Raw genomic sequence first — 26,279 nt, forward strand, 5'->3', positions numbered from 1 at the left:
GATTTGAGAAGCTACATCACAGTCACAATCTGTTGGTGATTATCCATATAAATGAGTTTATAGATCCTACAAGGACAAGGTTTATATTTGTTTTCTATGAGCAAATATTTTCAAAATTACTGGCATATAAAAGAATTGAGATCAGTGGTTAAATTGGTGAAACATTAAATTAAATTCTTTTTCCATTTTGTAAAATACAAATGACAGATTATTAGGTCATTTAAATAAAATGAATACACTAATTTGTCAACATTTTGCAGAATACTTAACAATGCATATATGACATCCCAAATTTTAAGCAAATTTAAAAAGAAAGAATTCTTTCATTAATAAAAGTTATGTGTGCTGTGTGTGTATTATTTATTCTTTTTGAATTTATTTCTCAAAGCAGTGAAAAATAAAATAGTCTTTCAGTGGAATGCTTAACTTTTGCATTTAGACATTATTTCAAATTTGCAATGGTAGCTGTCTTTTTGTCATTGCTAGTAATCATTGTCACTGTTAAATAAATAAATCCCTGTAGATATTCACTTTGAGTCTCTACATATTTGCCCATCTGAGAAACAGCTCAATAAAAAATTAGCACCTGCATTTAAAACAGCGTTCTTGACACTTTAGCTTTACAGCTTGTATTGGAAACCATTTATTCCTTTTGGAATCTTCATATAAATAATGTAACACAAAGAGATTTTTACATGACTCTTGTATAACCCTACTTCTCACTTCTCTCGTGCGCTAGTTTTTCCTTCTGAAGTGCCTTCCTTCCATACCTTACAGGGAACTTAGAGAATGTGTGGAACCCTATATTTTTATATAGTTGCACTATATACCACTGCTGATGAACATTTTAGAGACTGAGTACCCAAACTCCAACCCAAAACCCACTTATTTATCACAGGGTGCAACGCTACAATTAAACCTGCATCTCTGATCCTTGATACCCCGCTACTGGGGCGATGCTGGGGTGACTTAGCTCACATGCCATCAGGGAGGACTCTGCATGCCCGCTGTGGCTCATGGGCCATAGGTTCGCCACCACTGCTGTATACCATAGACCTGTGCAAATGCATTTGCTTGTTTTTTGAATAAAATAATAAAAATACCATAAAACCCTTAACTTTTTGTAAAATTTCCTAAGTAAAAAGAAAAGGATAAAGAATCCTGAAAGAATACAAAAATTTACTTATAGAATGGCAATGTTATTTGTCAAAAGCTTAGTTGTCATTGTAAAAAATGTATTACTTCATGTAAGCATATAATGATTTCAAATTTACTGTTTTTATTAATTTAATCAGAGTACACTTAATAGCCAAGTCTTATATTATTGCACAGGTACATTGAAAATGTATGCTTTTGTAAATTTATTGCCTAAAACACTTAAAAATTCTTTATTAGAGAATTCATAAATATTCTGTATTTTTGGGTGGCCCACAGGGAGCTTAAACATGAAGATAGCACTAATGTCATTAAAGGAAATTATTCTAAAGAAAAGGGATTTATAATGCTTAGTTCTCATGATTTGGTGTATGACTGATTATTGCATGCATGATTTTCCAGTGTTGAAGTAGCAAGGCCAGCCTTTAGGGCCAATTTTCTTTTCTATGGAATCATCAGATAATATTTTATTGGGTGGCTAGTTTTATAAGTAGACAGTCTCTGAGTTATCATAATTTGTTCCAAGGAGAGACCTTATTTAAGAGTCAAACAATAGTAATCCAGTACCATACAACAAACCAAACTCATTTGCAGACTCAATTTTCTGGCACCACTACTGGCGCAGTTCCTCTTTAAAAGGGAGCAAGGACTCAGAAAGCAAGCGGGTAGGTCTGCTTTCTCAAGTATTAACTATCAGTATTGTTCAAGAAGGAATCTTACTCCAACAGATGTATTTGGGATGTACAACCAGAGGAGATACTAAAACGTTCTTCAACCACTGCAAAATTATCATATAGTCATTAGAAATTATATTATTAAACATCTACTAACACTGTGCAGTGATTTAGACCGTCACACATATTGCAAGAGTCACTTGTATGATAACCTTACTAGTAACCCAGAAAAATTCCATACATTTCAATCTTTAATATTCTTAAAAGAGACATTTATTGCGATGGGTTAGATTGTGGTAGAAACTGAAAGCAAAGATGCTATTGGTATGCAAATATTATACAGTATGGTGAAGAGAGTTATCACAAATTTAGCTTAGAAGAATCATTTGATCTCACTATGATTACTGGGGAATGATGGAAGCAAGAAAAACATCTTAGGAAGTGTAGTGAAAATTTAGAAAGATGGGATTCATTTCCCAGGTGATTCAGACAAGGAAATACTAAAGGCACAGGTGTCTGTGAGAGACATAGTGCTTTAGGGAACCTGAAAAGAATTTTGATGCAATTTACTGCGAATGACAAAAATGCTTTCAAATTTCAAAATTAATCCCCAACCCCTGGTGAAATACCTGATTAGAAGAAAGAAACACGAGTAGCTTGAAGATAAATGCAGTGACAAATTTTTTCTGGTTACCCACGGTATAGGAAAATAGAAATTCTCAAATTATGAACTTGGAAAAAGTCACGAGTCATTGCTAGAAAAAGTATGACTCATCCCTGAAAGTGAGGAGAGGCAGAGCAGGGAAAGAGCATCCTGATGTAGAAGGTGACAGAGCCGGGGAACGGATTCTGTTCCTCTGATTGGACAGTGGTTTGTGTCGCTTAGGTGCCCAAGTGAGAAGTAAAATGCAGCCTATGTCAGAAGCAATCAACCTGATACTTGGGTGGAAATTAGCCTGTTTATTTATTTTTTAGGTGGTTAAATGAGCTTTGCTTCATCCTAGTGGACTATGTCAGTAGCACAAGAGCTTATCAATAGTTCTCAATTTTTTAGAAATATCAAAATATTTTTAGATGTGCATTTTAAGCACGTTTAAAATACCTCACATCTGCAATTGTTTCTTGCTTCAATGAAAATAGCTGGCAGCTGGATCCTTCTAGCAGGGATTCAGCTGTCTTTTCTTCACATGAGTACAGAACCAAAGATAGGAATTACTTTTATAAATATGTAATTATGATTTTTTTCAGATTCTGATTAATAATTCATTCCCAACTCCTGTAACATTATGTTTGGAATGTTAAGCAACTGGATGAGTCAAATTTTGATATTTAAGGAGATTAAGAGCAATATTGTGCATAAATTTTAGTTTTCATAGCTGCCTTGCAGAATATTAGAGGAACACAATTTGAAATAGGTTTGTTTTCCTGACTGAAGCCATCTATCCCTATATTTCACCATGGAAAGGTACAGTCATCTGTAGTTTTTGTAATCACATGGACTATATGATAATGTTCTGAATCAAAGCAGCAAAGTGGACTTAAAACATAAAGAACTGTGTAGAATATACTCCTCTCTCCACTTGTTACATCAGAATCTGATGCCTACTTAAAAGATTTCTATAGAATAATGTAGCAGTTAAAGAAGTTAGACTCTACTGGTTCAAATCTTAGTTTCAGTCTTGAAAAATAGGTAAATTACTTTATCATCTTCTTGCCCCACTTGTCAACAAGAATAATAGAGATCTAGCCAAGGTGTTATTATAAAAATTGAATGAGATGATGTGTATGAAATGCTAAGCCCACTGCTTTTTTTATTTCCAGACAGGGTCTTGCTTTGTAATCTTTGTTGGCTAGCCTTAAGTTCAGTAAGTAGCCCAGGGTGGCCTTGAACTCATGGCAGTTCTCCTGCCTCAGCCTCCCTAGTGCTGAGATTACAGGTGTGCACTACCACATTCAGCTGCTAACTGTGCTGCTAAACACATATTAGGATTAAGCCTCCTGAACTTTAGGTGTTTGTGTTATTATTCAAGAAGGAATGCAATGTAGTAAAAGTGTGTTGGCATTTGGAATGGATGTGTATATGTGTGTTGCTAAAGAAAAATTATTCTGATTTTTTAAAAACATGGTAGAGAGGATTTCACTTAATACATAGATGTATTACAATAGAAGAGATTGGACTCTGAATATTGAGTTGATAATTTCCTAGGAAACAGATAAGTGACAATTGTTTTCAGTGACAATCCCACTGAAAAAGTTATGGTATTCAGAAAATGGTGTTAACCACTGAAGGATTTGTCTGTTACAGCTGTTGTGCCCAGATCGCGGATCCCCAAAGACCACCAAGGAGTCCAGTCGGATGCAATCACACAAGGAGTTTATTGCAAGATCGAGCCTGGACTCTTGATTTTCGCCAACGCAGTGGCTTCTGACCGAGAGCCCCGACCCCCTTACAAAGCATGATTTTATAGGGTTAGGGAGACTTGAAATTCTCTATCCTATTGGCCTCTTTTCTAATACTTTAAATCTATTGGATGTTACTGGGGTGTTTGCGAAAGTGGGAAGAAACGTTAGGTCTAGGGGAGGGTGAGTTTGGCGGGGGTCAGTATGTTCTGTTTCCTGCACGCGGGATGTGGTACGTTCGTCTTATCTGCACAGAACATCCTGTTTTTCTTCTTTTCAAGGTTGGAATGGCTTTTCTCCCACCCATCTGGTCCTGCTCTTATCTTAACTAAGCAAACTAAGCAAATTTCTGTTGCCTGAGCTCATCCGGGGGTCAGGCCTGACACCAGATGGCTTTCCAGCTTAAAATGGAGTAACTTTTGGCTTCATACAGCAACTAGTACTATCCTAACTAGTATATCCAGGTAAATGCTGGTAAGACAGGTAAAATAGGAAGAACAGAATAAGAGGGCCAGTGGATGGAAAATTGCTAAGAGGAGACATGAAGGGTGGGCATTCTTGCAGAACTAATCTAAGAAGATTCTTGCTAATGATAGATCAAGGACTTAGACAACAAAAGTGGAGGATTCTTTTTAAGTTAAATTTGCAGGATTCTTTCTGGAGAATAGGCTGGGGAGATGAAAAGTAGGATGATAGCTCTATTTCTCTGTTTTCTGTTACTATAATAAAATACCCGAAGCTAGGTATTTTCTAGAGAATAAAGATGTTGCTCCCAGTTCTGGAGGTTCAAGGATATGGCACTGGCATTGGCTTGGCTCTAATGAGAACCTCATGGCAGAGAGAAGGCATCACAGAGTAGGATCAGTCCCATGATAAGAAAGGAAGCAAGAGCAGAATGGGGTGTTTCATAACAAGTTTCCTTAGAATTAAATCAGGATCCCACAAGACCTACCTGAGGCCCTTCTCAGGGCTGCATATCTAATGACCCAATCTACTGGAGACCCCTGCAGTTAGGTTCCAGTTTCCTTCCCAGTATACAATGCAGGCCTCGTGTGGGGGGTGGGGGCTAGAAGACAGAACTAAGAGAGAGAAAGTGGGACACCAGGACGACCAATGGTGGTGCAACCGACAAAGACATTGGCCAGTCCAAGTCACTGACTTTTATTAGTAGTCAACTGGGGTAAAGGTAAGCTATGTGCAAGGGTAGGAATACATGACAGAATGTGCAATCATGTGTCTTCTGTGGAACCTAATGTAAGCAAGACTCATAAAGGACAAGACGAATCATTCTCAAAATAGGAACAGAATAGACAAAATATATGGTTGCAATTAGAACACTGTCCTTCTAATTAGAAAGTTTTAGTTGTGGGAATGGAATTTGGGTGTGAGTTACTCTGAATTCAGGACATGAGCTTTGGCTGGACTCACTTCTGTAAATAAGCCAATTGCGGGGTTAACTCTTTATAGCCTGCTTTGGGCATAATCAATATTACAGTCTCCTGCACCAACCAACTCTGACTAAGATCCACCTCTCATGGGCTGCACCTCTTCTCACATCGTCACACTGGGGACCAGGATTTCAACACATGAACCTGTGGAGGACACACTCAAGCCATATTCAGCCCACACTGTCAGACCAAGGGCAGGGCCTAGCTGAATAGAGTGCTCAGAGGAGCCGTGGCTGAAGTTAGGTCAAAGGGAAACTCGTTTTTCATCTCTCTGTGTATGTGGGGGTGGGGTGGGGGCTAGAAGCAGGATCAGCTGCATAATTTGTGGGGCCTAGGACAAGTGAAAATATACATCCTTTTGTTAAAATATTATCAAAATTTGAAGATATAAAGAAAAGAGAATTAGGGTTAGCGATTTAGCTCAGTGGTGCTGCTGCCTGCTTCATAAATGCAAGGTTCCAAGTTTGATCCCCGGTACCAAAAAAAAAAAAAAAAGAAAGAAAAAAAAAGAGAATTAAACCACCTATATAACTTCTCCCTAATTCTACGGAGTGTTCCACTATCCAGATTGCATGCCCATAAAACCAATCCAAGGTGAGACCAAGAGTAAAGACTCTTTAAATAACTAATCAGAGCAATATACATAAAGTGAAGTAATATCAATAAAATATATGTGAAAATAGCCTTTGCTGAGTTTCTGAGTTAATTATTGCCTTAAGTGATTATCAGGGGAAAATGACAGAAAAAATTCAGGGGGCGCCTTGTACATAAAGAAGTTTCATCTATAGTGAGGGCTATGATCATTTTATGTGAATACAACCCTTTAAAATGCACTAGCCCATGTATTAGGGCCTGAGTTTTAGTCAGAGAATCTATTTGAAATGATTTGTGAGTGTGTGAGTGAAGGTATAAAGACTGTTTACATTATTCATTTGTTCTTTACCCTCCTATGGCCTCTCCCTGTTACATACACAGTAGAATCCAGTACACTAGGTAAGAAAGAGCAAGCTGCTGTAACAGACAAGCCCTTCAGTAGGTAACACAGTTAGTTTTATGATTACCATAAGCTTCTCATTGGAATTAGCTCTGAAAAAAGTTAAGATATTTATCTGTGCCCTAGGAACTTATCAAGTTAGTATTCAAGAAACTCTTTCAAGCATTTGCTGTTTTATCTCAACTAACCAAAATATCAGTCATTTATTTATTTTAGAAATCCTGGTCTCTTTTTTTGTCTATCCTCAGCCTATTAGGACTTATTTGATCACTTCACTTCAGGTAGGATTTGACCCAGACTATACAGCATCAGAGCAAAATCCACCGTAGCAACTGCAGGTGGCTCAGCCTCTTTAGCATTGTCCAAGGGAGAGTAAGGACTTCTTCAGGGACTTCTCTCAGAACATTAAGAAAGATATATTTCCAAAAGCTCACTACAAATATCTCCATATATTTACTGAGCTGTATGGACCTGTTGATATCTTGGACCCCATAGCTTGGCTAGACAGGTATGTACACTTTTGCTCAGGTAAGCAAGATTCTCCTCTACCTCCTCCCACAAGAAGCATCCCTGAAGTACCTTGGCTACTTTGGGGGAGGTGATGGGAGAGATCAGAGGACCGGCCAGTGGAAATAGAAAACAGAATGAAGGAAAACTTCTAGGTGCATTTGGAGGAAGAGCTAGCAGGCACTACCATTAAAGTACAGAGCTAGGTCCAAATTAGAAAAAGCCAGTGTTTTAAAGTACAGAGCTAGGTCCAAATTAGAAAAAGCCATTGTGTTGCAAGCTTTCCTACTGTATGCAACGATGTGAAAATGGAAATGCTAGCTATGACTCAAGTAGTGTTTTGAAGTGTCAGTGAACCAGGGTCTTATATTTAGGAGATGAAAAAGAGTAGTGTTCCTCCATTTAAGAGTTGTGGGTTACTAGGGTGGCCTAGGGGTGCTACACTCAGGCGGTGTGGTAATGGAGGAACAACCTCTAAGAACAATGTAAAGGGAGAGTTCTCAAGTAAGTGTCAGATTTCATTTAGAATAATTAGGTAAGGAAATTTAGAGGGAAATTGTGAATATAAGGATTCATTTGAATGTGAAGGTTCATGGATTTCAGAAGTCTAACTCCATTTCTTTATTTCAGGCTGACTACAGTCCACTAATTCTCTCAGAATATGTGGGCTTACTACATACCTCCTGTCTTTACATATGCATACATACGTACACACATACACACACACAACCACACGTGCACACACAAAGAGGCACGATCGCTGTTTAGCTGCATAGTCATCTGCAATATGCATGGCTCAGTGTGCTGTGTATAGACACCTGTGCAGCCACAGCTACATTTTGGCAAAGCACATGGAGCCATGTTGGATTCCAGACCATATCGAAAACAACAGCATCTCTAAGATTTACAGTGCCTCCCACTATGTGTGTTCAGAGTAGATGAGGTCCTAGCCTCTCTGTTCTTGAATTCCTCCAAACCTCCCTATACAGCAAATACCCATATAACTTCTTCCTTTTTATCAGCCCCTCTGACTATGCTTTCACCTTAAGAAAAGAAGTGTACACATTCATATTTCACCACTTGATCTGACCATAATTATCTTCTTCATTATCATCATCCTTTCCCTTGTTCTGACCAATGGAAGTTTTTCCTATTTTCTAGTCCTTTGGGATGACTTAGAGGTAATACATCTTCTTTCTTCCTTTTTCTAGGCTGTATGTCACATGGAAAACACTTAATGGTTCAAAGACTTAAGGAGAAGGAGATATCTGTATTAAAAAGAGATAAAAATATCTGGAGGGTTTTAAAATATCACCTACCACACACCATTTTAGAAATAGTACACAAACATAAAATGAAATTTACTTGTTGCATGAAACTTAATCCAGAAATATGTCTAGAAGGAACCACAATTTATTGGCTATATTTCTCATTTACTTAAAATATGAAAAGTATATAAGAATTGTTTCCGCCCACACGGAGTGGTTCTCAGGTTTTACAGTATCTCTACATTTCGTCCTTTTTCTAGTTCATTTTCCCTTTGTCATCTATAGATAAATATTTTTACTATTACAGTGGTTCCAACTTTTATCCACAGTCTGAAAAGCATATATAAAACATGAGAAGAAGACACATCAGTCTGGGACTCTAGACACCTTGTTTCCTACTAACTTCCTGGATAAGTTTGAACCAATCCAGTCATTTGCTCATTCAAGAAGTATGTTCATAGTGCTAACCGTATGGAAGATGAGCTCTTCCAGCCACTTACCTCCCAGAACTCTTATTTGCCTTTTCAGTAAATGGAGAAGATTAATGAAGACAGTCTCTAGGGTTCATTTCAGCTCTTTATTTTACACTGATGTCCACCTAAAATGTTTACTTCCAAATGTCTATAAACCATAATTTCATGAAAGCCTTATTTCAAATTAAGTTATTGCTACCACAGAAATCATGGGCTTCATTAAATGTAAATAAGCTAGTGAAGTTTGATTTTGCTTCTTTTATCTTTTTTTTTCCTCTCATCTTTTAATTCTGGAAGATCACTCTATAATTCCCATTTTCTCTCTTTAATAGAAAACCTACCAACAGCAAGCATTCAATGAATCTTTGCTAATTGCACAGCATTGATCTGCCACCCTGTGCTTGTCTGAGATGAGGAGAAAGGCAAACCTGATGTGCTATTTCTGCTGCCTGCCCTGGAGAGCACACTGAGGGAAGCTGGAGGCCATTGCCCTTTCTAAGCCAGGCCAGATGCCTTCAAAGTTTCTTTCGGAGCTGCATACTGGGGATTGTTTGTCTGTTGTTCTTACAAGATTTATTTACTTGCAAGACTGGAAAATACCAATATTCTAAAGGTTAATAGACTGATGTGACTTATGAAAACTGCCCTTGCACCTAACAACATCTGTGAATTGGAAAAAGAGCACAGAACATAACACATTATATTATGGGAGTCTGAACACTGTTCTCAGGATAAAGGAACAAGGTAGTACCAAGAGAAAAGCAAGGCTGAGATTTGCTACAGGACCATTCAGGGCTGTCACATTCCCTGCTACTGGAGAGCATCTTGCTGCTTGCCTTCGGGTTTTCTTTAATGATATGTAAATGACAGTAACACTCTTATTCCCTCTGGGCTTTAGAGAATTGCCCATGTTAAAACTCCTATTCTTGTGGTGGTTAAACATGGTGGACAAATGACAAGGCAGGCAGCGTCTTCCCCAGTGGGAAGTCCCAAAAGACCCTGCACTAGGAAGGATGAGTCATTAAGGACACTCCCGAATCAGGATTCCCTGAGAGTGGGGCAGACTGATGATAGAGCTAAAGCACCTTTCAAGGCTCCAAGCTGAATTCTGCTCTGGACAGAAGCTCTGGGCCACCTTGATGGTGATTATGCATGATGGTTTCATGCTGTCAGTGACCTTTGTGCCTGGATGACCCTGCTGAGGGGTAATGGAGTTTAATTGCTCTTTGGAGGGAGGGTGCTTGAGGGTGAAGAGTAGAGAGTGTTTTATGAAGAAGAGTTGGGTAGACTGAGCAGAAACTAAAGCAGATAGTCATTTATCGAGTGGTACTGATTAAAATAACAGCCTGAAATTTCCCAAAACATTTTAAACCAAAATTTGGAAGGATCGTAATGGTTTTCCTTTATTATTTGCTTTGTATTTGCTGGTGTTGTTGAGGATTTCTCCTTAGCCAGACAGGGGAAGATGCCTGCCTCTATTATTATCCTCTGATTTAACTAAGAAGGAAAACTGAGCAGTACAATAACCACTTCTTTGTGCTTTGCCCACCCCTCATCATTGGCATTGTAGTCTGTTTTATCTTAGGAGTAGAATGAGTGTGACAGTCTCATTTGTGTCCCCAGTGAATTTCTGTCTCTGTCAGGAGAGCAAATCATACCCACCAAAGCACAAAATAAATTTAGCTTTTGATAATGTCAGCAATCTCTATGTAGTCTGGTATTAGGTGTGTGGAAGTCCTTTCCTGTTGGATTCCTACATCAGTCTCCATGTTAGATAAATTGAGGTAAAGTTAATTTTTCCAAACCATGTGCAATAGTATTATTGCATTACCAATGGGACAAGGCCAACTTACCTTTTTTTCTTTGTTCTCCTTCTCTGCTTCTCTGACTGGTGATGCAAGGACTGGCAAGTCCAATTTGTTTGTTCATTTTTCATTCTTAACTGTGTAGTTGAAACCTTAGCAGGTATTGTAGAAAATGAGTTATACTTCCTGAGTATCAGTCCCCTGAGGATTAAGCACAAGCCTGAGGCACTGAGGGGTGTGAAATCTAGATAGAAACTTGACTGTATTTTGCAGTATCTAAAATTGTTCCCAATCATATTACATAAGAAATTGCCTAAATACCAAAAAAATCCTGTTAGTTCAGAAGCTAGAAATATCAATTTAACAAGACGAGTAATACACTTACTATTTATTTCATGTTTGTCAATAATTGCATATAATCATTAAAAACTCAAATTCAAAAAATGTTTAGGCTACAAAAGATGTCTGGTATTTATCTAACAATGTTCAAGCACATATTCTCTGAATCTTTTAACTTCAACAAACACGGTAAATGACAAATTCTTTGAACTATTTCAACATAATAATTTTGTTATTTGTCAAAAGACTTCACAACTTAAATTAAAAATGAAAGTCCTGGAGGGATGCAATGACAATGATATAAATAATTAAGTCTCTGGTTCAGGACATAGAAGCCTACACAGAGAAGCTCCAAGGTGTCCCCTAATCCCTGTTAATATCAGACACCACGGCTGTACACCTGGCAGATGATGTAGAGATTAAGTTGGAGTGCGTTGCTCTGGGACCGAGTAAGAACACTGTCTAGAGTTTGCTGCCATAGTACAAGAAACATTTGTTTATATTTCATAGTTCAGTTATATGAGAAAAGAGAAATAGCTGAGATATAAGTTTAAGCCTCTCTGAAGCCCATGCTCATGCTCTGGCTTTGTGAAACTTTCACTGTCTTCATCTTCATCATTTTCACTTTGAGGATTGTTAACCAATGAACTTGGAGTTAGTCTCATACTTTGAATTTATTTTAAAAAGTGTTGCTATAATCTGAGTTCTGCAAAAGCCATTTATATTATGTCTATTGGTATAGGTCTGTTTTAACCCAAAGACTTAGATATTTTGTTTTTTTTTTCCTGAAAGAATCAGATTTTTTTATTATGAGCTACAGCCACTGGCCCTAAGATTATCTTGCTCACCAACCAGCCATTAGGATCAAAGTTTACAGCCCTATACAAGGTAACAGCTGGCCAACTTCATGAACCCAAACGCCAATATCCTCTGAAGTCTGGGAATCTACAATAAATCAAACACAAAAATGAGAATTCTAACTAATAACAAATTATTTATTCACCAGCCCAGACTCCCAAATACTGCAGGAATATAAAGTATTTGTATTAAATGTCTTTGAATCTGAGGGATAAAAAAAGAAAAAAAACCTGAAAAATTACTATTTATACATCCATGGATTATAGTATTTTTAAGCAGTGTTAAAGACAAGTCATAATACCCGTTAAATTGGAGATAAGTGCTTATCCTTAAACTTCTGGTGAATCTGCCAAAGTACTTTTCTTTCTAGTGTTTAAAGTTCTGTATTCCAAGCCAAAATATACCTTACATTGTGGTGACTGCAATCCTTTCCCTGGGATTAAAAGGTATTTTTTTCTCATTGGTAGAACTGAAATAAATTTAAAAAATTGGATCATTACCAGGCTTGATTTTCTAAATATCAAGATGATGGAATGAAAAGAATACTCACTTTGGAGTCAGGATACAGAAAATGAAGTCTGGCTCCTCTATTAGCAATAAACCACTGTGTCGTTTTACTTAGTGCCTACTCAGGTTTACACCTTTCTTTCAGTCTTCTCCTAGCCATTTTGCTAGGAGCCAACTAAGACTTGTCTATCACTGAGAGAGATGATAAATCAAGTAAAAAATATAGATACTAGCACCATCATAACCATTATCTTGGGATTTGGATTTTGAATTGAAATCAATAAATCTGAAATTCAAATACCAGTGATCACAGAGAAGATATTTTAGATATTTCAAAACAAGTTTGCAGGAGCTTTTTTGCTGACTTGATCCTACACATTGATTAGGCTCAACTGATTCCCATAAAGAAATTGTGTGTGTGTGTGTGTGTGTGTGTGTGTACTTGTGCATGTGTGTGTGTGTATCTTTTTATGTACAGCTTTATAATTGCAATGAATAATATCTCTCCTGTAATTATTTTAGAAAAAGCTTGTCTTCCAACAATATTTAATTTTTTATTGTATAGCATGTATAACTTGCAATTGTATTGAATGTAGGTTATATGCATATTACTTATCAAGCACAGTAAAATAATTATCTATGATTTCAGTGTAAGAACTATAATTTCTTTCTGCTCTAAACTAATCCCAATGATTCTTCAGGTTTCAAGTCAAATGTCACTTCCTCAGTGATTTATTACCTTACCAATGTAAATCTGTTCTTTTTGCTATTTATTATCATAACTCTGTTTTTCATAACGCCTCCCACATTTTGTAATTTTAGGTGTTTAATTCCTCTTCTCCTAAAATATAATTCCCTGTCTTTGGAGTTCTTGTATGTTTTGTTCTCTGTTCTTGTTTATCTAATGAGCATGCTTCATAGGTTGTTCATTAATAGTTGGAAATTTCTTGATAATTATTTCACTGAGGACATATAACCACTCTGAAAATTAATGATGATATGGACTAAGTTATTATCAAGTGCAGAGATATAGTGAATTGGGTACCAGGCATATTAGATCGCTCCACCTTCTGAGGCTGAATGCCTTACTTAAGGACCATTTTTAACTGCAAAACATGAACATTAGTAGGAGGAGCTGTCTGAAGATTTATTCAATGCAAAAATTCCCCAATGATTTTCCTACATGTGCTCAATGAGAATATACATTAGTGTGTATGCACACATGCATTATGTATGTGTATACAAGTGCATATGTGTATTTATGTGTATCATATGTATATGCATAATATATTCTCTATGTAATTACATGTGTGTGGATATAGTGAGTGAGGGATGAAAAAGAGAAACAGTATGTTCAACATGACATCATTGCACAAAGAAAAATTAGTTATGAAAAATAAATAAAAACATAAAGGACCCAATTTAAAACTATGCTATAAAGCTACTGTAATAAAAACAACATGGTACTGGCAAAGAAACTGACCTGAGGACCAGCGGAATAGATTAGAAGATTCAGAAACAACTTCAGACATACTCAGACAACTCATCTTCAACAAAGGAGTGCCCTCGCTGGATGAAAGATAGCCTTTTTAATAAAGGGTGCTGGAAAACTGGGTTTCAACTTGCCAAAGATTAAAACTAGAGATATATTTCCACCATGTTCTAAATTAAATAAAAACTAAAATAAAAATGGATTAAAGATCTAAATATTAAAACAGAAACACTAAGCTGGCTGGAAGAGAGGTTAGGTAGAACTCTTGAAGACACTGGCATAGGAAAAGATTTTATGAACAAAACCTCAGTTGCCAATGAACTAGCACAATCAACAAGTGGGGTCTCTTATTAAAAAGCTTCTGCACAGCAAGAGAAACCAGCAACAGTGTGAAGAGACAACCCAAAGTGTGGGCAAAACTTTTCACCAGCTGTTCCTCAGACAAAGGTTTACTATCTAGAATATATAAAGAACTTAAAAAAATTAGACCTCCCAAATTTAAAGACCCAATCAAAATATGGGCATTTGAAATGAAAAGATGTTTCTCAGAGAGTAGAAATAACAAAGAAGCATATGATAAAATGTCCAACATTACTGGTCGTTTGAGAGATGCAAATGAAAACAACACTGAGATTTCTATTCAACCCAGAAAAAATGGCTGCTATCCTGAAATCAACCAATAACAAATGCTGGTGGGGCTGTGGGGAAAAAGGAATCCTACTCCATTGTTGGTGTGAGTGCAGACTGATGCAACCACTGTGGAAACAAGTATGGAGATACCTCTTAGAACTAGGATAAGAAGAACCATTTGACCCAGCTATTCTCCTGCTGGGTATCTTTCCAAAAGAATTAAAAGAATCATACCACAGTGATATATGTGCATCCATATTCATAGCGGCAGTTTGTAATGACTAAAACTTGGAAACAGCTCAATTGCCCATCAATTGGAGACTGAATAAAGAAAATGATTTTTAAGTTTTTGTTTTATAAAATGGAGTACTACTCAGCCAAAAAAAGAATGAGAAATTAGAGACATTTATTGCTGAATGGATGCACGTTGTGGTGATACGCTTAAGTGAAATAAATAGGACACACATGTGTAAATACCAAATAGTTTCTCTGGTGAGAGCAACTGAAAGTGTAAATAAGGACTAAAAGGTATAATAGGTAATGTGAAATAGGAAGAATAGAGGCAAAGGGGAAGGGAACGTGGGAGGGGTAGGGGAAAGGAAAGAAGGGAATGAAATTAATATGAGAAAATGAAAAAATGGAAACAAAGTCTTTATAAATAGAGAGGGGTGAAGGGTTGAAGGGAGGGCAGGGGAATGGGGAAAAAATAAGAACCAGGATAGATTATGTAAAGGTATAAATTTTTAATGATGAATGTCATTATACAGTATACCTAAAATGTACCAATAAAATTAATAAAAGCAACAACAAAAACCAAAGAGGAAATATCAGAGAAGTGGGAGGAAAATATAATCTTATATTAGAAGTTATAGAGATGTGGATTTTGAGAACAAAATATTGTGATGTTCTTGATGGGATACCCTTCTTCTATGCCTAGATTTGGAGCACATTAATAAAAAAAGGAAGAAAAATTACCACAAAGATAATTTTGCTTTACTTTGCCAAGAGATGCATGAGAGCCTAATAGGGGTGATAACAGGACCTTGAAGTGTGGCAATTTATTGAGGTGATCACAGCCAATGTTGCATCTGGCAAGGCTGGTATGGGTGCCTGAATGGCTAAGATCTAGATATAGCAAAGCAGAGAAGGTTCTCCAGACATCTCTGCTCCAGAGAAGCTGGATATGGGCTCAACAAGACTGGTTTTTATCCAATGTAACTGAGCCCGTCATAGCAAGATGTCAGGAACTGGAAATAAATTATTTCCACCAAACAAGCAGTATCAGGGTTAAATAAAGAAAACATTAACATTAGAAGAACTGAGAAGAGGCAGTTAGATATAAATGGTAAATACAGAATATTTTAGTGTAGTGGCAAGAAGTGGTACAAAAGTCAGATTAAATATATCAAAAAGCACAAACATTGGTGAAAAGTGGAGGCATCTATTATAAACTGCTGGGTATAATTAAAGAAAGAAAAATACTAAAATAACATATTATCAATAATGGATTTTTCTTTCTTAGGACAATTTTCAGATTGGAAACTAAGGGGAAAGTGGATGTTAGAAATGAAAGGCTGAGGATGCTGGAGAGACAGAATAACTGAAGTAGAAAGGGCTCAGAGAAATCAGATGGCAATAAGGTAATAGATACTTCCCCATCCATTTCTTGTTCTGTCTAAAGCAGATTTAAGATTTCACTCAAGCAGAACCTTTTGTTGGTCCAATAGCTTTTGGCAAATCGCAACTTGTTCTCTGCTCTACTCCATGAATATCCTACCAAAGGGACGGCTTGTCGAAATAATAGCACATTGACTTTTGATTAGTTTACATTTTGTTTTATCAATATAACCCTGAAGAAAACATTTCCCTTTTCCAAAAGCAGCTTATCTGCTATGATACATCTGCATTAAATGAGGGCTTCCTTATTTTAACATATCACTAATATAAATAAACTGTTTTCCTTTGTATATAGAGTATACTGTGGACTTCTAAGCAACACCGTCAATTATTCTAGTGATCCTTTGGCAATGGATTTGAATGAATTTTCTGTAGTTTCACTTTAATTTTCAGTTACTTTAAACTGGTACAGTGAAGTCAGTGCCTGGTGAATTTACTGGGTACATAGGGGAAGTCATTTAGCACTGTTAGCTTTATTCACAGACACTTAAGCTATTTGAAGCAAGGTGTCAACTAGCTAATATATTGTAGCTGCTCCTTGTTAAAATTAAAAAAAGAAAAAAAAACTGTTTTACCTTCATCCTTCATTGATCAGGCTGAACTGTTTCCTTTAAAATCTCATATTTCCTACTTCAAGACTGACTATTCAATCTTCACTTGAAGAATTCAAGTGAAGTGAAAAGAAATATTATGAATGGTTGTGTATATGGAGGCAGGACCATGTACAATTAACTTTAAATAGACTGAGAGCCTTTGAAATAAATAGACCCGTGGGTTTCCTCCAGTTGCTGTGGAAAACACATATAGATAGGGCAGTTTCCATTGTAGCTAAATTCTATTCTTGCTCACAAAAACCGTGTCTATTAGTTTCTTGAATAAGCTCTGGTATTTTATACTGAAATGCTTCCCTTGGCTTGGGTCATAAAAGACTTTCTTGGTGTGTCCTGAAAGGTACATTTACCAAAGTGTTTTATTATCCCACGGTTGGAATTAATCTCTCCCTGCTTTATGCTTTCTTTGCACGTTGTAAGTGCCTCTATTACAGCACTTATCACCATCTGCCTCCATTCAGAAATGTTAATGTATGTTTTTAGATTATGAGCTCCTGAAGGGCAAGGACTATTCCTTTCTCATTTTATATCTCCCTTAAGGCTATATGCAGTGACTTGGATTTAGTTGGAGCTAAATAAATGTTTATTAAATTGACTCTAGTAGGTGGCATATACTTAGAAATAGACTACTATTCTCAGGAAAGAATGTTATTTTTAATTTTGGTTGCCAGGAAAAATTTGGAAACTCAAATAAGCTGAAATGCTATGGGAGACTTACAGGGCAAATGCACCCTCTTGTACGGCTTGGTTCATGTCATAATTGAGTGCACACTGACATGCACTACCTAAGCATATTGTGGCATGAAGATGCAGAGTTGCAATTCAGGCAACCTTGAAACTTAATTCTCTTCACATCCTTCTTAGACACTAATCCCATGTAATTGATCTAAATTCTCTCATCCAAAATCTCCTAATTGTACAGTGGAAATAATAGTACCATTGTCATAGAGTTCCAGTGATACTCAAATGAGATATGTATGGGAATCAGCTATTTCTATATATATTTAGTTAGGTAGAAGAATGGACAGAAATAGGAACCTTCTATTTTCTTTCTCTTTTCCTTTTATTTATTATTACTTAATTAATGTTCTGATACTAGGTATTGAACTAGGGTCCTTGCACTTGTGAGGCAGGCAGAACCACTGAGCTAAATCCACACCTCTCTTTTCCTTTTAAACTGAACTTTGGCCTTCATATGCAGAAGATTTCATTCAATAACTTGTGAGCACTAACTGTCATTTATTGCCTGTGCTACCCAGGCAGCAAAGGCACAGACATGATTGAGACATTGCTTAGAACATTCACAGTTGAATCTGGGACAGTGAATTGAAGTAATGGTAATGAAAGGCTGTGCCACATTGAGGGGACATAATGTAAGAATGGAGAGAATAAAAATTTATTCCATCTCAAAGTCTTAGGAAAGACTTTCTGGAGGAGGCAATATGCTTTATGCATGACATTTAGACAAGGAGAAGTTGGAAGTACCTTCCACGCACAGGGGTCCTGTGAAGCAATTCACAGGCAGCATCCTCCAGCATGATCTGTGTTGCACACTGCTGGAATGTAAGGGTAGAGGAGAGAGCCACAGAAAGATCTGCAGAATTAGACAAAGGACAGTTAATGGTATCCTGGGCTAGTTAGTCTAAGAAGCTTTGACATGATCATGTAGGCCAGTGATTACCTTAAAAGATATATTTTTGCATAGATTTTTTTTTTCAAACTAAAATCACAGGGAATCTCATATGTGGGGTGTAGAGTAACATAGTAGTGATAAATGCCTATAACCCCAGCACTCTAGGAGACCAAGGCAAGAGAATTGAAGATCAAGCCTAGCCGGGGCAACATGACTACTTAGTGACATCTTTTATCAAAATAAAAAGTGAAAAAGCTGAATATGTAGCTCAGTGAGAAGACCCTGGGGTCAGTACTTTCTACCCGAATAGATATTGACAAAATGCACCTTTAGAAATGCTAGACTATCAGCAGCTAGTCTACCTCGGTCTAGGAATGGGATGATAGTGAAGTGCCAGCGCTTCACAAGTTTTTATTTGGCAGATAAAATAGATAGGATTGCACTTACAGCTCCTTAAAGATGAATATACTTTTTCAATTTTTTATTTACTATGGATGATGATTAAAAGTAATTTTACTTGCCTTAATTAAACCAAAAGTTGTTCCTACCCGTGTCTTGCACGACACGAATTACTTACCAACTTAAGGTTGCATATTAAAATATTTTGTATAGATTGTCAGTATTAAACAAATTAGCATTGATACAATGTCTGAAGTTTCAAATCTGAATGGAAGGGTATCATACTGATGGTCCCATAAACACATATGAAGCAAAAGGTCTCATAGATAACCTTTATTAAGTGGAGATATAGACCATCTATTCCAATTTTTTGTAGGATTGTTATCATGAATGGGTGTTGAATTTTGTCAAATGCTTTTTCTGCATCTATCGAGAGGATCATGTGGTTTTTGTCCTTGACTTTGTTAGTATAGTGTATTAGATTTATTGATTTATGTATGTTGAACCATCCTTAATTGTTGATTGGAGTGCAGACTGGTGCAACCACTATGGAAATCAATATGGAGATACCTCAAAGAGCTGGGACTAGAGATTCCATTTGACCCAGCCATCGCTCTGCTGGGTATATTTCCAAAAGAATTAAAAGAATCCTATCACAGTGACATATGTGCACCTATGTTTAGCAGCACAATTTGTAATAGCTAAAACTTGGAAAGAGCCCATTTGCCCATCAGTTGGAAACTGGATAAAGAAGATGTGGGTTTTCTATAAAATGGAATACTACTCAGCCATAAAGAACGAGAAATTAGAGTCATTCATAGGAAAATGGATACATTTTGAGAATATACTCCTAAGTGAAATAAATAAATCACACATGTGTAAATACTGAATAGTTTCTCTGGTGTGAAAAACTATAATAGTACTCAAGATCCTAATGGGACAATTAACAATGTGAAATAGGAAGAAAAGGGCTAAAGGTGTAGGGAAAGTGGGAAGGGTAGGGGAAGGGGAATAAGGGAAAAGGAAAAAATATGAGAAAATGAAAAAATGGAATTAAAGTGTTTGTAAATGGGGAGGAGAGGAGGGGGTGAAGGGAGGGCAGGAACAAGGGGAAAAAATGAGAACCAAGACCTGTCATGTAAAGGTACAAGATCCCAGTAATGAATGTAACTGTACTGTATACCTAGAATGTACCAATAAACTCAATAAAAAGGAAAAAAAAGTTCTCTTTAATGAAGCTTAACTTTTATTGCCTGTAAGCCTGAGTTGAGTGAAACCTCTATCTGTGGCATATCAAATTCGAGGTTCATCTTCTATCTTGTCATGGAGAGAATAGCTGCTATGTAAAGAAAAACTATCCTGTGGCCAAATTATTTCCTCAGGCATGTTATTCCATGGAGGAGCTACTCAAATCCTATTACACAACCAATTGCAAGGGGACTCTTTTTTGTTATGTTGGAACTAGATTTAAATGTTTTTTCTTGAAATAGATGAACTTGCTGGAGTTGAGGCATCTTCAGATTTTAGCTGAATGGGTTATTTTCTAGGATAGAATTTGACTTGGTATTATGTAAACAAATTTTGGCTTGTATTATTACATTGGAGGTTAACATGGAAACCTAGAGATGGAGAAAATCTCAGACAATATGTTTTAAAAGCCTGGTCTAATAAGTTATTTTTGCCTCAATGACCTAAACAGGATTTCTTAATCTTCATCCTGTTTTGTCAAAAAGCTTACCCAGTAGAAATGTGCTTTCCTTTACCTGAATCCCAAATACAATATTTTATATTTGGCCAGATGTTAGTTAATTGAAACTAGTTATATTTTCCAATTAATCCTAGCATCTGGAATCAGCCAGGTTGAAAAATAAAGCTGTACCGAAGCATGGTGTTGTCCTTGCCTTTTTCCACCTGTTGCTGGAAAAGAAAAATTTAAGCACTTTTATGTCAAATAATCCCCTTCAATTCAGCTCATTTGTTCTAATTTATTTATTTTTTTCTTAAATAGACAGTAATGTCCTGCTTAGTTGTTTACGATAAAACAGGAATACCATGTGTATATTCAAGAAAAAAATCTTGAAAACTTGAATGAAAAGGAGTATAGACATCATGCATTATCTTTACTATGTCGAAGTTTTTGCTGGTTCTCTGTTTGCATACTTCTCACTGACCATGATGTTGTTTTATATGGCTGTGGTTCTAAGCCATAAACACCAGACTGCACTATAAATGAGAAATTTAAGATAAGTAATTCTGAGATTTGATGAACAGTGTTTTAATGAAGAACCCTCAAAAGAGGTGGCCTGCTTTTAAGGTGGCCTGCTTTAAATCACATATTTTTATTAACTTCCAAATGGCTGAAGACCAGTTTTTTGTTTTGTTGTTGTTGTTTTTTTTGTTTTTGTTTTGGTACCAGGGATTGAACATGGGTCCTTGTGCTTGTGAGGCAGGCACCAGAACCACTGAGCTAAATTCCCAGTCCCACGACCATAGTTATTGATCACTAAGTTTCACTAAGGAAGTTATTATTTGCTGGAATGAAATAAGACCCTTTTTATACTTCTCATTTTTTAAATCACTTTCGTGCTTAGGGTTTGAAAAATTTCTTCTATTTATAAGTATCTTATGACTTAGATCTAGGGCACCCCAATGGCCACATGTGTTCAGAAGTGGAGCTTTTGGAAGGTGATTGAATCTTGACAGCTAAATAGCTGGTTTGCTAATAGGAAGCGGGGTCTTGTTGGAAGAGGCAGTTCACTCATAGTGTGACCTGGAAGTATATATCTCTTGCCTAGCTTTTTGCTTCCATCTCTGCTTTCTGGACCCTGTGGTGTGAGGAGCTTTCCTCCACCCAGACTCTTCCACCATCTCATTATGCCTCAGAGCCAGCCAACTAAAAACTGTAAGGATGATCCAAAATGAACTAGCAAGAAGAAAAGTGACTAAAACAGAATTTGGTATGAGGAGTGGACTTTTGGAAGACTTTGGACAAGGTTCATACAAGGCATTTGGAAAGATTTGGAGATGCCAGCTAGAAAAGCCATAGAATGCTGTAAACTGAGCTTGAAGGGAGGTGTTGGTCACAGATAAGATCAGAATGCTTATGAAAATTCAGATGGTAGAGAGAAGGCTCAGGAGGTTTCAGTCGGGAACAAGAACTGCATTGGCAGTTGGACTTCAGATCATGTGTCTTATGGTCAGGTAGAAAATTTGTCTACATTTTGCTCATGCCCCAAGACTTTGTGGGAGACTGAGGTTTAAAGTAACAGAATAAATTAACTTGGGAGAGTGTATTTCACAGCAGCCCAATGTTGAAGCTACATTATGGGTACTGCTGGCAGCATTTAGCTACATCTTCTCTGAGAAGCATGGCTAAAAATTACAGGGAATAATTTGAAAAGTTTGCTGGTGACTAGAAAGGAAACAACTGTAATGTTAGGGCCTAAAACATCGTGGCTGAGGAAATATTTGCTGCTGCAAAGATTAGTATTAAAAAAGGATCCAAGTACTTTGTATCAGGACAATAAGAAGGATGCCTTGAGACAATCTCAGGAGTCAGTTAGATGCCATATTTTGCAAATTAAAGGATCCAAAAGGGGAACACTGTTTTGAAAAGATAGCCCCAGAAAACCCAGCTAATTTAGAACTAGTTAGGAAAGAGTTTCCTGGAGCTTAACTGTCCAGGCATTTTGAAGATCCTTAATCCACAATCCAATGAGGCCAGGCTACTGCTTGAGCTCACATCATCATGGTGTCATCAACATGAGGCCGGTTTTATATACATGCAACATGTAAGAGTTTTGGGGTCAGGCAGGCATACATTCATATTTTAGAAGAAAGATTGAGAGTCAGGCAATATGACCCCGAGGTAGTAGTGTATGAAGCTAAAATACAATAGAGGGTTTAGCAAATCGGAGGAGCCAGAAACATGTAAATCCAGTCAGAAAAGCCACAGGCAGGGAGCAAAGCTACTCCAAGAGAGAAGCCAGCTGAGCTTCAACCTGGAATGCCATGGGGACAGGGCTGGTCACATTTTGGCACAATATGTCTTAGCACTGGACCCAGAGCTACAGGATTTAAAGTTTGCCCTACTGGCTTACACTCTTGCTTTGGTCTTATTATGGCTTGTGTCTAGAAGTCCTCCCAAAATTTCATGCAGTCTTTTTCAGAAGTGGCTGAATCTGGAATGTGTGAATCTAGGATTAAGGACATGTGATTATTAAACCAGTACATGTAAGTGATTTCTTTGACACTACCATAATCCCAGTAGTCTGCCTGGGAGAAAGGGGCAGAAATATGCTGTTAAGGTCCCCTTGTTGCTTTTGCTTATATGTGCCATGTTGTTTCTCCTCTGTGATACCAGTGTGGTATCATTCCTAGCTTGGGGCTAGCTGGTTATGGCTGCAACCTCTACAAACTGTAAGCCAAATAAACCTTTCCTCTTTTGACTTTGGGTGTCAGGTATTTTGTCTCAGCAATGAGAAAAAAGTAAATAACACAGGTACCATTGTTTTTTGTTCACCTATTTTACTTTTGGAATTGAATGTTCACTCTATGTGTGTATTTGTTAATAGTGTTTAAATTTCTTTTTGATTTTCACAGGAGCTCATAGATGAGTCTTTTCCTTGAGTCTCAGAAGAGACTTTGGACTTACACATTCCAGCAAAGCTGGAATTGTTAAAACTGGTGACTCTTAGAAATGGGCTAAATGCATTTTCTATAAAGAGATGCATAAAAGTCTTATGGGGGCCCAGGGAAGAGTGTTACGGTTTAGATGTTGGGTGCTTCTTAAAGGCCTCAACTGTTCACAGGTGGGGCTTTTTGTCATCGTTTTCGTTTTTGTTTTTGTTTTTTTTTGTATCAGGGATTAAACTCAGGTCCTTGTGCTGTAAGGCAGGCAACAGAACCACTGAACTAAATCTCCAGTCCTTAGGTGGGGCGTTTGGATGGTAAATCATGGAGCAAAATAGCTGGCATGCTGTTAGGAGGTGGGGTCTGTTTGGAAGACATGAGTACTGAAGGGTATATCTCCCTTCTTGTTTCCTCCCTTTTGTGTCTGCTTTCTGGATGCCATGACATTGCAGCTTTCCTCTCCCCAGGTCCTTTCTTAATACCCTTCTGCCTTGGAGTCAGTTGAACAGAAACTCTAACCATGACTGAAATATGCCTCTCCTTTTATTTGTGGGTATTGCATATTGTGTTTTAGCAATGAGAAAAGTAAGTAAGACAAAGTATGGGCCTGCTGTAAATTTGAGATTCTTATTATGAAGGAAATTTTGAAGAGCCCCTGCACAGTAGCAGAAAAAAAAAACATATATGTCTTGTGTATATCATCAACTTTATTGTTGATAACCTATGTCCAGCTTCCTACTTCAACTTATTTTCTACTTCTCCATTTCCTTCTTAGCTACTTTTCTCATTGCTGAGACAAAATACCCAACACCAAATGATAAAAGGGGAAAGGTTAATTTAGCTCACATTTGCAGGGTTTCAGTCCATAACTGGCTGCTGCCAAGGAAGGGTGGCACATGGCAGAGTCAACAATTCAGAGACAAAGGTAGCAAAGGAACAAGAGAATTTAACAGCATATTCCTGGCCCTGTCAGCTTATTCAGACTACATAGGTGGGTAGCACTCACACCCTTAAATCTAATGCCTTCAGGCCTAGCATTGCACCATGAATCAATCACATATTCTAGATTCAGCCAAGTCTAAAAAAGCCCCACCTAGGACTGCATGAGGCTTTGGGGAGAAGTCTAAACATAAGCCATAACACCTCACCAATTTTTTATTTTGTACCTTGATTTCTGAGAATGGGTGCCTGTCTGATTTCCCTGTATTTTTATGTCTACTTAAATTTCACATTGGCATCCCTGGGAACAAGCATCTTGCCTTGTTTTTGCTCCTTTCCTGTTTTAGGGATACATGCTTGACAGTCCTTCTTATTGGTGTTTGAACTTTGATTCTGTGAAGTGATATGGATTAGTTATATAAAGACCCTTTTCTTCTTACTGGTAGAAATGCAGTTCCAGATACTGGTCATGTTTTATGATAACATATTCTGTCCTTAAATATCAATATCAGGAAACATTTGTTATATCCAGTTTCTCTTCTAGTTTTTATGCTAAGAAAAAGCTAGACCTAAAGGAGAGCCACTCATAAAGCTACCTTTCTATTTCCAATAAAACAAAATAAAATGATAGAACCTGGACCAAAAGGTGCCCCTGCTTCTAACTTCTGAGTGTGAGACCACTGCAGACACCACGCCTATCACATTATTTATAAAGAACCATGGCAAGAAGCCTCTTTCATGTCAGGAATTGTGAGCCTACAGTTTTTAAGGGCATTTTCCATGTCCAAGTTCTTCTCTCTCTTTCTCTCTCTCTCTCTCTCTCTCTGGTGATTTTTTAAGGCAAATGCTGGGGCAGGGCAGGATGGCTACCTGGGCACTGGCTCTGGAGCCCAGGCCCAGCCCAGCACCATGCAGCTGCCAGCAGGTTTGCTGTGCCAGGTTGAGGTTGAATTGAGGGACACAGGCAGAGCTGGGGCACCTTCCTCACACAGTGTCCATGTTCAAATTCTGTAATTCATGAAAGTCTGTTATTGTTTGGGTCTAAAGTCTCCCAACTAACTCTTATATTCAGAGGCGGGGCTTTTGAAAGGTGGTTGTATCAGGGAGTCTCTTTAGTCATCAGTGGAACAGTCTACTGATGAGTTTATAGCTGATTGTGTTATTGTGGGGTAGGGCCGGGATGGAGGAGCTGAGTCAATGGGATACTGGGATTGGGTGTGTAACCAGGAAAGCTATATTTTTGTCACAGGCCTTTTACTCCATCTCTCTCTCTGCTTCCTGGATGCCATGTGATGAACAGTTTCCTCCATCACAGTTTTTCCATGTGATCTCTGCTTTGGAATTGGCTGATGATGAAGTAAATCCACTAAAGCTATCAGCCAAATTCTTGAATTTTTCAACATGCAACTCTACCTGTAGGGTTTTTTAAAAAAAGTTTTCAATTAAGTTTATTGGTGCTTTTTAGGTATACAGTACAGTTACATTCATCATTGGGACCTTGTACATTTACATGATATATGTTGATTCTTATTTATTCCCCATGCCCTTGGCTTCCCTTCACCCCCTCCATTCTTCCCTGTTTACAAAGACTTTGTTTCCATTTTTTCCTATTCTCATATTTTTTCTTTTTTCTTATTTCCTTTCTCCTACCCTTCCCACTTCCCCTACAACTTTAGCTCTTTTCTTCCCATTTCATATTATCAGTATACAATTGGAACCTTATTTATACTCTCAGTTTTTCACACCAGAGAAATGATTTGGTATTTACACATGTTTGTGCTATTAATTTCACTTGAGTATGGCCTCAATATGCATCCATTTAGCTATAAATGACTCTA

Source organism: Fukomys damarensis, unplaced genomic scaffold (genome assembly GCF_012274545.1).
Source record: "Fukomys damarensis isolate Sample0158 unplaced genomic scaffold, DMR_v1.0_HiC HiC_scaffold_16, whole genome shotgun sequence".
Taxonomy (NCBI): domain Eukaryota; kingdom Metazoa; phylum Chordata; class Mammalia; order Rodentia; family Bathyergidae; genus Fukomys; species Fukomys damarensis.